The sequence below is a fragment of the Bos indicus genome, chromosome 17 (genome assembly GCF_029378745.1).
Source record: "Bos indicus isolate NIAB-ARS_2022 breed Sahiwal x Tharparkar chromosome 17, NIAB-ARS_B.indTharparkar_mat_pri_1.0, whole genome shotgun sequence".
NCBI lineage: Eukaryota > Metazoa > Chordata > Mammalia > Artiodactyla > Bovidae > Bos > Bos indicus.
Window position 1 is genome coordinate 58,337,690 of NC_091776.1, and position 12,807 is coordinate 58,350,496.

At 48.5% G+C, this 12,807-nt stretch overlaps 1 long non-coding RNA gene across 1 annotated transcript; it reads left to right on the forward strand.

The window, feature by feature from the left end:
- The first annotated feature begins 7,162 nt into the window (after window positions 1-7,162).
- LOC109570994 (uncharacterized) lies at window positions 7,163-8,623 on the forward strand. The gene is made up of 2 exons (XR_002182568.2): window positions 7,163-8,016; window positions 8,277-8,623. It is a non-coding gene; the product is annotated as an uncharacterized lncRNA (long non-coding RNA).
- The last annotated feature ends 4,184 nt before the right edge of the window (window positions 8,624-12,807 follow it).

Genomic DNA, 12,807 nt, shown 5'->3' on the forward strand with positions numbered 1-12,807 from the left:
GAGGGTGAACTGGATGGTCCCTGCCATTGATGCTGAATGGACATGAATGAAGGGGCAGCCACGTGGCAGGAACCAGGTCCCACACCTGGCAGCAGCCGCATCTGCTTTCTCTTAACAGGCTCCTGTTGTCCTCCAGCCGGCTCCACGCATTTCCCATCAGTGGAGAGCCCCAGTGGCGGTGAAGATGGTCCCGGGGGGCCAGCACCACTCTCCAGTCCCCTTGCCAAGTCTCACCACTTTCCCCCAGAGCACCTTGCTCAGGGCTTCAAGCTGGCTTGGCCGATTCCCTGAATTCATAGCACATTTGCTTTGTTCCCCCTCCTCTTCTCTGAACTCTGAGGTCAGTGCCCCTTCCTATTGCTTTTTCCTGGCTCCGTTGTTTCACCCTGGACTGTCACTTAGCACGCTTCCTGCCCGAATAGGACAAGACCTGGTAATGAAAGTCACCCTTCACTCTGGGGGGCCCTTGAGCATTAATGGCCTCTGGAAGCAGATATTGTCTGACTTCCGGGAGTCTAAAGTGCTTGACCTGCACATAATTACAAAATGACCTACCAGACAAGGAAATGTTTGTTTATACTCCATCTCTGTCGTCCCTGCCCCCCCTCCCCAAGGGGAAAAGTTTGGCAAGGTCCATTCTCCTAAGTCCATTGTGAGTCTTTCCTCTGGGTTTTCCGTCCTGTCCCCTCCCCTCAACCCGCCAGTGGGGTGGGTGGTGGAAAGCAGATCGAGTGCGTTTCTTGCTTAAAAAGTAGGCTGAGTCATGCCGGTGTGTCGCCTTCCCACCCTCACACCTGCAGCATGTATCTCTTGAGCTTACCTGATGAGCCAGGTGCCGTGTCAGACACGATGCTGTCGGAGTGTGTCTGATGTGGCCCCTGCCCTCGTCAAGCTTGCAGTTTAAGTGACAGGTGCAAGATAACAATCAAGGTAAGTGCTCTGATAGAAGAGTTCAGGGCACCTTGTAGGCATTTAATGGGGTCACCTGACCCATTAGTGGTGCTGGGAGGTTGAGGAGGTCAGAAAAGGCCCGGGTTGCATTAATCAGGCTTTGGGGGACCCCATTCTTTTTAAAAATTACATTTTACAATGGAGTTAGTATAAACCCAGGCTAGATTCATCATTATATAGTTGCTATTGTTCTTCTGATTTTAAAAGAAGTTAAACATTTTGCTCCTGGGCCCCTAAGGTATTGTGGGTCCATGGCTATCTCTAATGGAGAAATCAGCCCAGGAAAAGCTGCCCTGAGGAAGAGACAACTAAACTGAGATCCAGAGAATAAACAGGACTTAATTCAGTGAGCCGGGTAATGGAGACAGCACACGCAAAGGCCCTGTGGTAGGGGAACTAACCCTTGGAGAGTGTCAGAGATGTGTAGTGCAGAGAACAAGGGGACGCAGGGGTAGAGTGAAGCTAGAGACAAGACAGGACCATATGGGACATGAGTGTTATTGTGACCTTTGCCCCAGGGCCGTGGGAAATCGATACATTTTAAGCAGGGGAGTCTGGATGACTTCTGAAGATATCAATAGGAAGAGCTGACCAGAAAAACCAGTGATGCTCCCATGGGGACTTCCCTGGTGGTCCAGTGGCTAAGACTTCACGCTCCCAGTGCAAGTGACTCAGGTCTGATCTCTGGTCAGGGAACTAGATCCCACATGCTGCAACTACGAGTTAACATGCCACAACTAAAGATCCCGCATCTGAAATGAGGACTGAAGACCCTGTGTGCTGCGGCTAAGACCTGGTGTGGCCAAATAAATAAATAAATATTAAAAAAAAAAAAAGAATAGAAAACCATTATGCTCCCTATCCTCAAATTCTCTCTATTAAATCTAATCGCCAGAATGAGAACTGGTTTGAAATTGATCAGGCATCAAATTATGTTAAAAAGAAACTGAGACACAGCTGCTGGTCCGTGATTAGTGGAGAAGAAAAGACAATATTTTGCCTCAAATTTCATTATGCTCCCCCAACCTGGATCGGGCCTTCAGGAAACAGATTCTGAGATAGAGATTGTGTGTAGATTCCCGGGAGTGTGCTCTGGGGAACAGTATCTGTAAAGCAGTGAGGGCAGGACCAAGCAGATGCAGCAGAAGTGTCAGGCACTCCCACAGGGCTCCTTGGAGAAGTAGACCCCATGGAGGCCAGGGAGCAGGGCCTCTGCATCTGCCGGATGAGTGGCTGCCATGGGGGCAGTGGGGAATCTCCGGTGAGTAGCTCTGAGGTCAGTTCCCGGCGAGGGTCTCAACGCCCAGCAGCCAATACCGCTGGCCCCCAGGGAACGCACTTTTTCTATTAAGGGCCTGGGAGTAAATATTTTCAGCTCTTTGGGCCATACGGTCTCTGTTGCAACTGCTCCGCTCTGCGGTTAAGGCACAAAAGCAGCTGTAGACGCTACATCATGAGTTGGCATGGTTGTTGGTCAATAAAACTTTTTACGGATAAAAATTTTTAATTTTATATAATTTTCACTTTTCACAAAATATTCTTCTTTTGCATTTATCCCCACCCCTCACCCCCTCCCCCCACAACCAACCATTAAGAAATGTAAAAACCGTTCTTAACTTGCGAGCCTTGGACCAGGTTTGGCCTGTTGTAGTTTGACAACCCCCCACCACAGCCCAGAAGGAGATGCAGGGGTTGGAATCTTTGGTGTTTAAGTTGTCAGCTGTAGGCTAATTGTCAGGGGACATTTCCCTTTTCCCTTCAGCTTGCTTGTCAGTAAAACAGGAATAACTCGAAAACCCAAGATCCTGCAACGGGGGTTGAGTGGGGTTGGGGACCGGAGGCAGGCTCTGTTAAAGCATTCCTGAGTCATATTCAGAATACTGAGTACCAGAGATACATTTCTCTACCCAGTACTGCCCTTCAGGCCTGAGCCATGCTGGAGTCTAAAGAAAACGAGTATGTCTGCTAAGGAGCCTGGTGACATCCTAACTGCACAAGTGGGAAACAGAGTCAGGGTTGGTTTAGCATTTGGGGGATTTTTCCCCAGCGTGAAAGTCACTTGGGACTCAAACCTGTACCAGACAAGTTCCTTTCCTTTTCTGTTTCTCATTCTGGAGAGACCAGTAATCCCCTCTCCCCACCTCCTTCCCTCCGCTGCCTTCGCATTCTCACCCTCTCATCTCCCGTGTGGTAGCAGCCCTTGTTAGCGTCCTAACCTAGGTTACCTTCCACAGGACTGGGTTTCCAAAGCTGCCTGCAGGAGGCCTCCGAGTGCTTAGAGATGAAAAGAGACAGTCTCTCCAGCATCCTCTTCCCCCTAACCCCCACAGGAGCGAGCACATATCGCCATTACACAGCCCAGAACGCTCCAAAGGAACACTAAGTCTGGGTTTGTGACACTAAGACTCACAAATTGCAAGAAGAAACTAATAGAACATCAACTTTGAATTTCACCTCTGTCTCTGGCCTCTTTCCTTGACAGATACGTGTTCCCCTCAACCTGCATTCGCAGTTCACCTCATTATTGGTTGCCGCTTATTTTAGGGGTCAGGAAGTGATTGGGAGGGGGCAGAATGCCATTTTAGGGAGTCACAGCTCCCAAAGCACCTTGTAGAAGCCATTGGCCCTTCTGCATGTCTGCAGTCACACCTGACTCGAGGCCAGGTCTCAGCTTCCGGCACAGCTCGGCTCGGCAGCTGCCACTGTGCCTTGTTGTTTGTGGTCCCATTTAGCTTGTTCCCTTGCACCCCACCCTTGTTCTCGTTCTGTTCTACTTCCTTCCTCTTTTACTCTGGTGTTATTCTGGTTATCGTGGGAGAGAAAAGGTACAGCGTTTCCATCTGTCACCTAGCGGTTGTCTGGGTTCCCAAAGGCAGCACGTCTGTGACAACTGGCACCAAAGGAGCTGGTCAGCCTTCCTGTTCCCCTTCTGTGTTCTCTACACCTGGGTATGAGTGCCATTTTCATCACTGTCCCTTTAGTCCTGGGATGTGTTTGCTTCTGACAAAGTTGATAAGCCTTGTTGAGAAGATAGTTCATGGATAGTTAGTGGATCAGCTAGACAGAAACTCCTGCAGGCCCAGAATCATGCCTTGTGTTTATTTTCCTGTATCCCCACAGTGCCCAGAATAAAACAGCCTTCAAGAGTCACCTGTTGGTTGATAGGACAAGTCTAATGTTTCTTGGATCCCACGCTCCTTCTGCCACCCAGGCCCTCCTCATCTGTTTCCTGGGCCTTTATAATAATTTCCTATTTCACCTCCCTGCCTGCCCCCCCTTCCCCATTCCCTGTGCAGTTCAAATATTTGAGCCCATAACTTCTATTTGGCCTACGTTTGCTTGGTGGGGCAGCAGGGAGCCCTGTTATTCAGATTTTCCTAGACTGTGTGAGGGTGAAGGGGGCCCATTTCTCATCCATCTCCATATTTTCAGTGCGTGTCAAAAGGCCCAACTCTTAGTGTGTGTTCAACAGTGTGTGCTGAGTGAACGAATTGAAGGACGGGAGGAACCTCTTTAACTCTGCATGCTGCCTTCTGGCTCTCTCTAATCCCAGGCAGGGTGAATTCTTCTTACTCTAAGCAAAATCTTTTGGTTCAGCGTCTACTGGCACATATTATAAAAATCCTCCTCAAAGAGGGGGATCCAGAAGGACCCCGATGTCAAATGAGTTTGAGGACTAGCTGCATCCTCTTTACACATTTCAAGACTGACCATGCACTTTGGCATTTAAAGACTCTGAGACATCCCACATTTAGATGCCTCTTTAGCTTCGTTCTTTTGCTCGTGGATATCCAGTTTTCCCACCACCATTTGTTGAAAAGACCATCCTTTCCCCCATTGTGTCAGTAATTACTGATTTTTAAATCAGAGCTTAAATGCACAAGGATAGAAGTGGTAGTGGTAGAGAAGGTCTGTTAGTATTACCTTGGCCCTAGGGACATCTTTCAACTAACTCCCCTCCCCAGTTTGCCTGGGAGTGGGAGGTGTGCAGACTGGCCGGGTGAATGTTGAAAAAGCTCCAGGTGAGGACATACCTGGTGGTACAGTAGATAAAAATCCACCTCTTAATGCAAGGGACATGGGTTTGACCCCTGGTCTGGGAAGATTCCACATGCTGAGGAGCGGCTAAGCCCGTGCACCACAACTACTGAGCCCACGTGCTGCAATACTGAAGCCCATGTACCTAGGGTCTGTAAGGCTGCACACAGCAACAGAGACCCAGCACAACCAAAAATAATAAAAAGAAAAAAGAAGAGACTCCAGGTGACCCAATATATGTGCCCCTCTTCTTCTGGTTATCAACCTAGAACCAACAGAGGACAGAAATCTTCAAATCGACTAGAAGCGTCGGTGTGCAGGGTAGAGACACTTGGCCCGTTGGATCTGCTTGACTAGCACGGACTTTGTTCCTACTGGGTTTTCCCAAAGCTCACAGGTGAGCTCACCCACCTGTGAGCTCTCCGGAGGCTCGGGATCTGGCTGCCCAGGTGTCGAGGATAAAGTGCTGGCTGCCCTGTACCTGGACAGTCCAGGAAGCACCCTGAGCATCTGCCTGCAGTTTGCACACCCACTGGAAAGGCCCCCTTGGGGGAAAAGGGAGGAAGAGCTGCTGGAGGGAAGAGAGGAAGAAGGACAGACCATCGGTCTGCATGGAAGGCATCTAGCACAGGTGTGTGCAGCAGCAGGTGTCAGCCTGCAGCAGAGCCCCCACGGTTCCCTGGCCCTGCAAAGGGAAACGAGAGGGAGAGGGGAGCTGGCCGGGCTCCTGAGGAGCCGCAGCCTGGAACTGCAGCGCCCGCCTCTGTGTATACAGCACGCATACCTGCTCCTCCCCGCCAAGTATCGATCCGAGGCCTGGAGTACACAGGCATCTCAGAGAGCTGGGTCTTCACTGCAGGCTTACTAGTGCTTCTAAACACAGCCGGGGGCTGTGTTGCTGTGTCTCTGAACACCCACTCAGGAGTCCCACCAAGCCTCCACTTTGGCGGAGTATGGATGAGGGAGCGTCCAGGGCGTCCAGGTTTGTCTGCTGGAGATGACCATACACAGGAAACTGTAGATCAAGCGGAGGAAGAAAGGGTCCCAGAAGCAAAGCCTGAGCATCCTGGGTTCAGCAGAGCTTTTATCCCTTACTCTCACTGATGGCAGGCAAACCAGTGGTGGTTGGTGGCGGGGTAGAAAGGGCGGGAGGTGAGTGGGGGCAGCAGGAACAGAAAAGAGCAGGCACCACCACTCCCTTATGTTCACAGCAGAGCATGGGCTCTCTATCAGCATCCCTACTGTACTTCAGAATCCTCCTCAACAGCTGCCCTTGTGGTCAGTGCTGGCCCTAGAGAGGGAGAGGAGAGCTGGCCTATAGGATGCTCATCCTGGCTGCCTCCGTGGCCTCTGTGCCTCTGGAGGTATCCCTCCACCCGTGAGACTTTCATGGTCCCAGCTGGAAGAAGCAGGAAAGTTGCTCCTCCCCAAGTATTTGTTCTCTCTTTGCACGGAGGCTGGAACAAAAGCCCAGAAATCCCTGCTCCAGAGTTCTGTGTGGTGTGGAACCTGGGAGACCTGGGAAATTGTCGAGCCCAAAATTGAAAGGGACGGTGTGGGGCCGGGGGTATGTGTGACCAGGGAGATCATGGTGCCGATGATAACCGCCCCCACCCCCAACCCAGGGCGCTGCACAGGCCAGCCCGATCTGAATACTCTGCACGTGTAAGTCCATTCAACACCCCGAACCACCCTGGAACTAAACACTGAAACCTTCCTATCCCACACACGAGGAAATGGATTCAGCCAGGTTGAGTAACCTGTCCACACAGCTGCTGCTGCTGCTGCTGCTTCTACTACTAGGCTAGGATCAGATCACAGGGAAGCTGGGTTCAAAGTCCATGCTTTTAACTACTCTTATGCTATACAACAAACAAACAAAAAAATCAAATCCAAAATCAAAAGCCGATTTTCATCGACCAGACTGATGACAAATAATAGGTTTGATACGATCAAATCACCATGAGGCAGTGGCGAGGGGCCTGCACCTCATTACGTCCAAAAAGGCCTGCAGGGCTAGGACTGGGGCTGGAGGCTGGTGGGCACTTTCATCTTATCTGTGTTTATTCTGCAATGCACAATATACTTGTACAGGACTTGGGTTCATAACTCATAAGAGAGAGAGAGAGAGAAGTGAAGATGGTTGGGGAAAAGAACCAAAGATAAAGACCTGGAGGGTTTTTGGAGTCCAAAACCTTTGATGTGAATTCAAACATTGAATGTGACCTCTTGGCTACAGAAATTCTGCCGGCCTTGAGCCTTGGAGGAGCTCGTGTTTTCCTCCAGCGCACATTTCTTTACTGAGGACCCCTGTGTTCCAGGCTCTGGGTCGGGCTCTCGGCTCTTTCCACACGAACCCAGGGTGTATCCTGACAGTACCGTCTCACATCTGTCCCCAGTCCGGGTGCCTCTGTGGCGATGAGGTCATGGCCGCACGCAGGGAGGAGCGGGTTCACCCCTCAGCTCCGATTTGTGCTGGGCTGTTGCCCCAGAGCAGCTGCTGCAGCAACATTTACTTTGTACAGCGGCCAAGAGGGAGAGGGAGAGAGCGAGCCGGCAAGAGTGAGCGCGCATGAGCCTACCCCATTCCAAAATATTTCTGACAAAATCTGGCACTCCTGGTTCTAATCAAAATACTGAACTTTGGAACAAATTAACATTCCACAGCCTTGCAGGGAAGGAGAACTCAGCCGAGACAACTTCAGTTCACAACCACAACAAAAATAGCTTCTCCCGGGGAAGACACAGTCTGCTAACAAGGTCACTTTTGTTTTGCTCCCCCTGCCATCTGGCTGAGTGGCACCAGGGGCTGGATTTGGTACCGACTTCTTCTGCCGAGAGTGGATGGGAGCCGGGTGGCACTGCAGAAGGCTTCTCAGCCTCCTGGCAAAGGGTGCCGGCACAAAGTTACCTTCAGACACCCCCCAGCAAGCATGCGGGCAGATGGAGCCCCGGTTTCACCCAGCCCGACTCAGCTCTGAGCTCCGCGTGTGCAGAAGGTGTGACACAGCAGACAGCAACAAGCAGGTGGGAGTCAGGGGAGAGTGAAAAACACGACAGGATGGGGAGGCTATCTTCGTCTCGAAAAGCATTCCAGGACTCAACGCAGCGCTAGCTCTGGCAAGTCGGGCGTCTGAGTTCCAGAAGGCGAACAAAGAAGCATGATTTTGGGTTTGGGTTTTTTTTTTTTTTCTTTTCCTCTTCCCTTCTGCTTGCAAGATTCAGCCCCTCTCTATCATTATCAGGGATGCTCAGTAACCTCCCTTGGCCTGTTTCCTCGTCTGTAGGATGGAATCACCTGCACTCGTGGGTGAAGAGAGCAGATGTCACTACCTACGGGCATCAGGCTGGAGTTCCCAAAGAACGTGAGTGCTCTCTGACCTAGTAGCCCAGGAGGGCTTCCATGTAGAAAGACCCCTCAACAGCCCTCTACAGAACTTCCAACGTGACATAAATAGTCTTCCCAGAGTTACTTCATTTTGAAGGTGTGGAGCTGGGATTTGAACACAAGCCTTTTGCTTACGAAGATTCTGCTGCTTCTTCTATACCAACGATTTTCAATCTTTTAAAAAAGGATCAAAAGCCATGAATATCCACAAGGGGTTCACGGCCTAATAAAACCATGTCCCTCTCATGAGGAGTCTGTGTGTGCTAAGTCGCTTGAGTCTTGTCTGACTCTTTGTGACCCTATGGACTGTAGCCAGCCAGGCTTCTCTGTTCTTGGGATTTTCCAGTCAAGAATACTGGAGTGGGTTGCCATTCCCTTCTCCAGGGCATCTTCCCAACCCAGGGATCGAACCCACGTCTTATGTCTCCTGCATTGACAAGTCAATGTCAATGTCTCCTGCATTACTACTAGTGCCTCCTGGGGAGAGGAGTCTAGGGACCTTAGTTAATTATCATAGTAGATCTGCTGGGAAAACAAACAAAGCTTTAGTAAAACGGAGAAGGCATCTTTAAAATGACTTAAAACCTCCCTGCCCTTAAATGAAGGAAAATAAGTTCATTAGAACATCTCCTTTAGGATTCCCACACCCACTCGTCCCCATCCCCTGCCAAAAGACATATAAAGAAACTTTGATTTCAAGTGAGTTACATCTGGTCTCCCAGGGGTCGGAGGTGGGGTGAGTCTGGTGAAAATCTTGGGACTCTAAAGTTGTGCCATTGCTGCCTCTGGGGAATGGGGTGAGCAAGGGGAGCCCAAGGTCCCACTGTCGCAGGTGGTTCCTGAGTCAGAACTGAGCTATGGCATCTGGCATAGGGTTTAAAATGTCAGGAAGAGTCCTGGGACCATTTGCAAGTGTTCATTGGTATTAAGGACTGCGCTCCTCTCTGCTCCTGGAACCTGTGGGTCTTGCTTCCCCAAATAGCACAGGGAAGGCTTCACATTGCCCCCCAGCAGGGAATATGGTTGAGGTGGGGGCGGTTAGGCTACTGAATATTGATTATATACCAGTCAGTGAGCTCAGCTCTGTTGTCTAACAAGGAAGAAGAGAGATAAAGCACTTGTCCTCAGAGGGCTTTCCGTCTTGTAGGGAGAGAGACATTTAACTCAAAGAACGGGACAGGGTGGAATGAGGGCAGAGATTGACTTTCTAGGTAGAGAAACACAGGCCATAAGAACAACTTGAAACAGAAGAGAACACTGGTGGCTCCAGAATACTCTGCCTCAGAGACACATACCGATAACTTGTCTTGAAGCAGTGTTAAAACTAGCAGTTTGCAGGCTTTTGAGGCAATGAGAATTATCTAAATCAAAGAATACACATGGGAGGCATTGAGTGGAGTGGGATGTGGGGAGGTGAACCGAATCCCTGGGTGGCCGAGGCAGAGGTCCACATTGCCTCCTCATCCTGTGCTTCCCTGCTAGCAGCACCAGGTGGGCTAAAGCCTGACCTTATTAACTGGTCCTGGGACACCTGCTGGATTCTCCCTGGTCATCGGGGCCCTCACGTGGTGGCCGCTTGGACCCCAGAACGATAGGTGGATTGACACTGGCTCTTGGATTGTCCGCATCTGGGCCTCAGGTCATCCCTTGCTCTTGTAATAGCTCACACAGTTATTTGCTGTCAACACAGCAGTTGGTTACCCAAGGTGTAGGACAAGCCATCCTCCCACCTGCAGGATGGTTTAGGCTTATATAGCATCAGGCCTGAGAATGGGCTGAAACTTGTGGGCATATTTTGGGTGCTGACAGGCCCTATGAGTCTGTCATGAGCAGAGGTGGGAGAGAATCCGTCAGTGAGACTGTCACCTTCCAATAGGTCAGGTTCCTCATGTGGAGTCCAGCAGGCCCCACCAGGGCTCCTGGTTTGCAGATCGCCGGGGAAGAGTGAGTGTCACAACTGTTCCCAGTCAGAGCCTGTGCTCAGCGGCTCTTGACTCAGGCTGGTGCTTACCCAAACTGGCCTCCCTCTTTCAAGTAAAGGACACATTTTTCACTCTCTGTGTTTTCAAAGAGAAGCTGACACTGAGAGAATGTTGTGAATCACAATCAGAGTTCCCTGCTGCAGAGCACACAAGATGAGAATTGATCTCAAACCTCTTACTGTCATCATTTACTGAGCACTGGAAAGACACACACATAAGTCAGCGGAGAAAAACTCAGAGTCCTGGTCTCTAGCTGCATGTCAACAAAACGCCGGAATAATGTCACCTGCTGTAACACTAAGCAGAATTAAACCACAACCCAGCCAAGTCTCCTTACGCTCCCAAAGTATCAAGGAGATCTTTGACTTTACCTTTATTATTCTTTTAGTCAGCTTTATTGAGGTGTAATTTTCACACAATAAATAGCACTCATTTTAAGTGTATGGGTTGATGTTTTGACAAATGTCTGCAACCGGATAACCATCACTTCAATCAAAGTATAGAATATTTCCAACACTCCACCCCTCCAAATCCCTTCCAGCTTTTGGAATAAGTCAGTCCCCCCTTTCACCTCTGCCCTCAGGCAACCACTGATCTGCTCTCTGTCACTCCATTTTTACAATTTGTATAATTTCATGTAATGGAATCAAACAGTGTGTACTCTCGTGCTTGGCTTCTTTTTACTGGTTTATGAGATTCAGCCACATTGTTACATATATCAGTAGTTTATTTCCTTTCACTGTGGAACAGCATTTCACAATTTGTTTATAGATTCACCTAGTTGATGGGCATTTGGGTTGGTTCCAGATTTGGATGTTATGAATAAAAGTTCTTATAGATAATCTGTGTATGAGATTGTGTGGACATATGTTTTCATTTCTCTTGGATACATACCTACGAGTATCTGGGTTGTGTGGTAGGTATACATTTACTTCTTAAGAAACTGCCAGACCTTTTATCCAAAGGAGATGTGCCATTTTCACATTCCCACCAACAGTGTCTGCTTCTAGGTGTTCCAGATCATCAGCACTTGGTTTTATCAATCTTGTTAATATTAGCCATTTCTAATGGACGTGGTGGTATCTCACTGTGGTTCTTAACTGCGTTTCCTTGGTGACTTGTGTTGAGCATTTTTCCACGTGTTTACTGGTCATTGTATACCTTCTTTTGTTTGTTGCTTAGTCGCTAAGTCGTGTCTGACTCTTGTGACCCCATGGACTGTAGCCCACCAGGCTTTTCTGTCCATGGGATTTCCCAGATAAGAATCCTAGAATGGGTTGCCATTTCCTATTCCAGGGAATCTTCCCAACCCAGGGATCAAACTCGCATCTCTTATGTCTCCTATTTTGTCTGTTCTAGGTCATTTGCATTTCCACATAAATTTTAGGATCAGCTTGTTTCTATTAAACACTCTGCTGGAATTTTGGTTGGGGTCATGTTAAATCTGTTTGGGGAGAATCAACATCTTAACAATTTTACCCTACCCATCCATGAACATGGTATACCAATCCATTTATTTTAGTCTTTTAAAATTTCTTTCAGCAGCGTTTTGTAGTTTCCATTGTACAGGTTGTGTACATACTTTAAAAAGAAACTTTTATTTCATGCTTTTTGGTATTATAAATATGGAATTGTATTTATTTGTTTCCATTTGTTCATTACCCTCTCTTCTTCCTCCTTCTTTTCAATTATCTCTTCCTTTTTGATTCTAATCCTGACGTTAAAGCCTTAAATATTTTTTTTTAATCCTTGAAACTACTGATATCCAGGGTTCAAAAATTTCCCAGTTGATAGTTTAGTCGAGAATTGGCATTGATGCTACTCTACATGTTGCCTCTCATCTTAGCATTTACAGCTTTTCTTAGCATAATTCTCAGCTTATCAAACCATCTCCCTTCTATCACTTTCATCCTTTTTCACAGCTTCCACAGTCACACCTCCTCCATACAGCCTTCAAGAAAGATGTGACAGGTACTGTGGTATCTTTTCAACATTGACTCTTCTGTTACTCACCACCACATTAATTGAAACAATTACCCAGTTGTTTGTTCAAAATGAAGGAATTTTATGTTATTTAACTCTTGTGTGCCTGCATTAGTAACCTTGGGCTGCTGTAACAGGGTACCACCACCTGGGTGGCTCGAAACAACAGAAGCTTATTTTCTCACAATTCTGGAGGCTGCAGTCTAAAACTCAAAGAGTTGGCAGGGCCACACTCCCTCTGTCACCTGTGGGGGAGAATCCTTCCTTGCCTCTTCAGCTGCTGGTAGTTCTCAGCAGTCCTTGGCATTCCCTGGCTTGCAACTGCATACCTCAATTTCCACTTCCATCTTCACATGACATTCTCCCTGTGTGTGACTGTGTTTCTTTTTTTATTATAAAGACACCAGTTATACTGGATTAAGGGTCGGCACACTCCAGTATGATCTAATTGTTACATCTGTGATG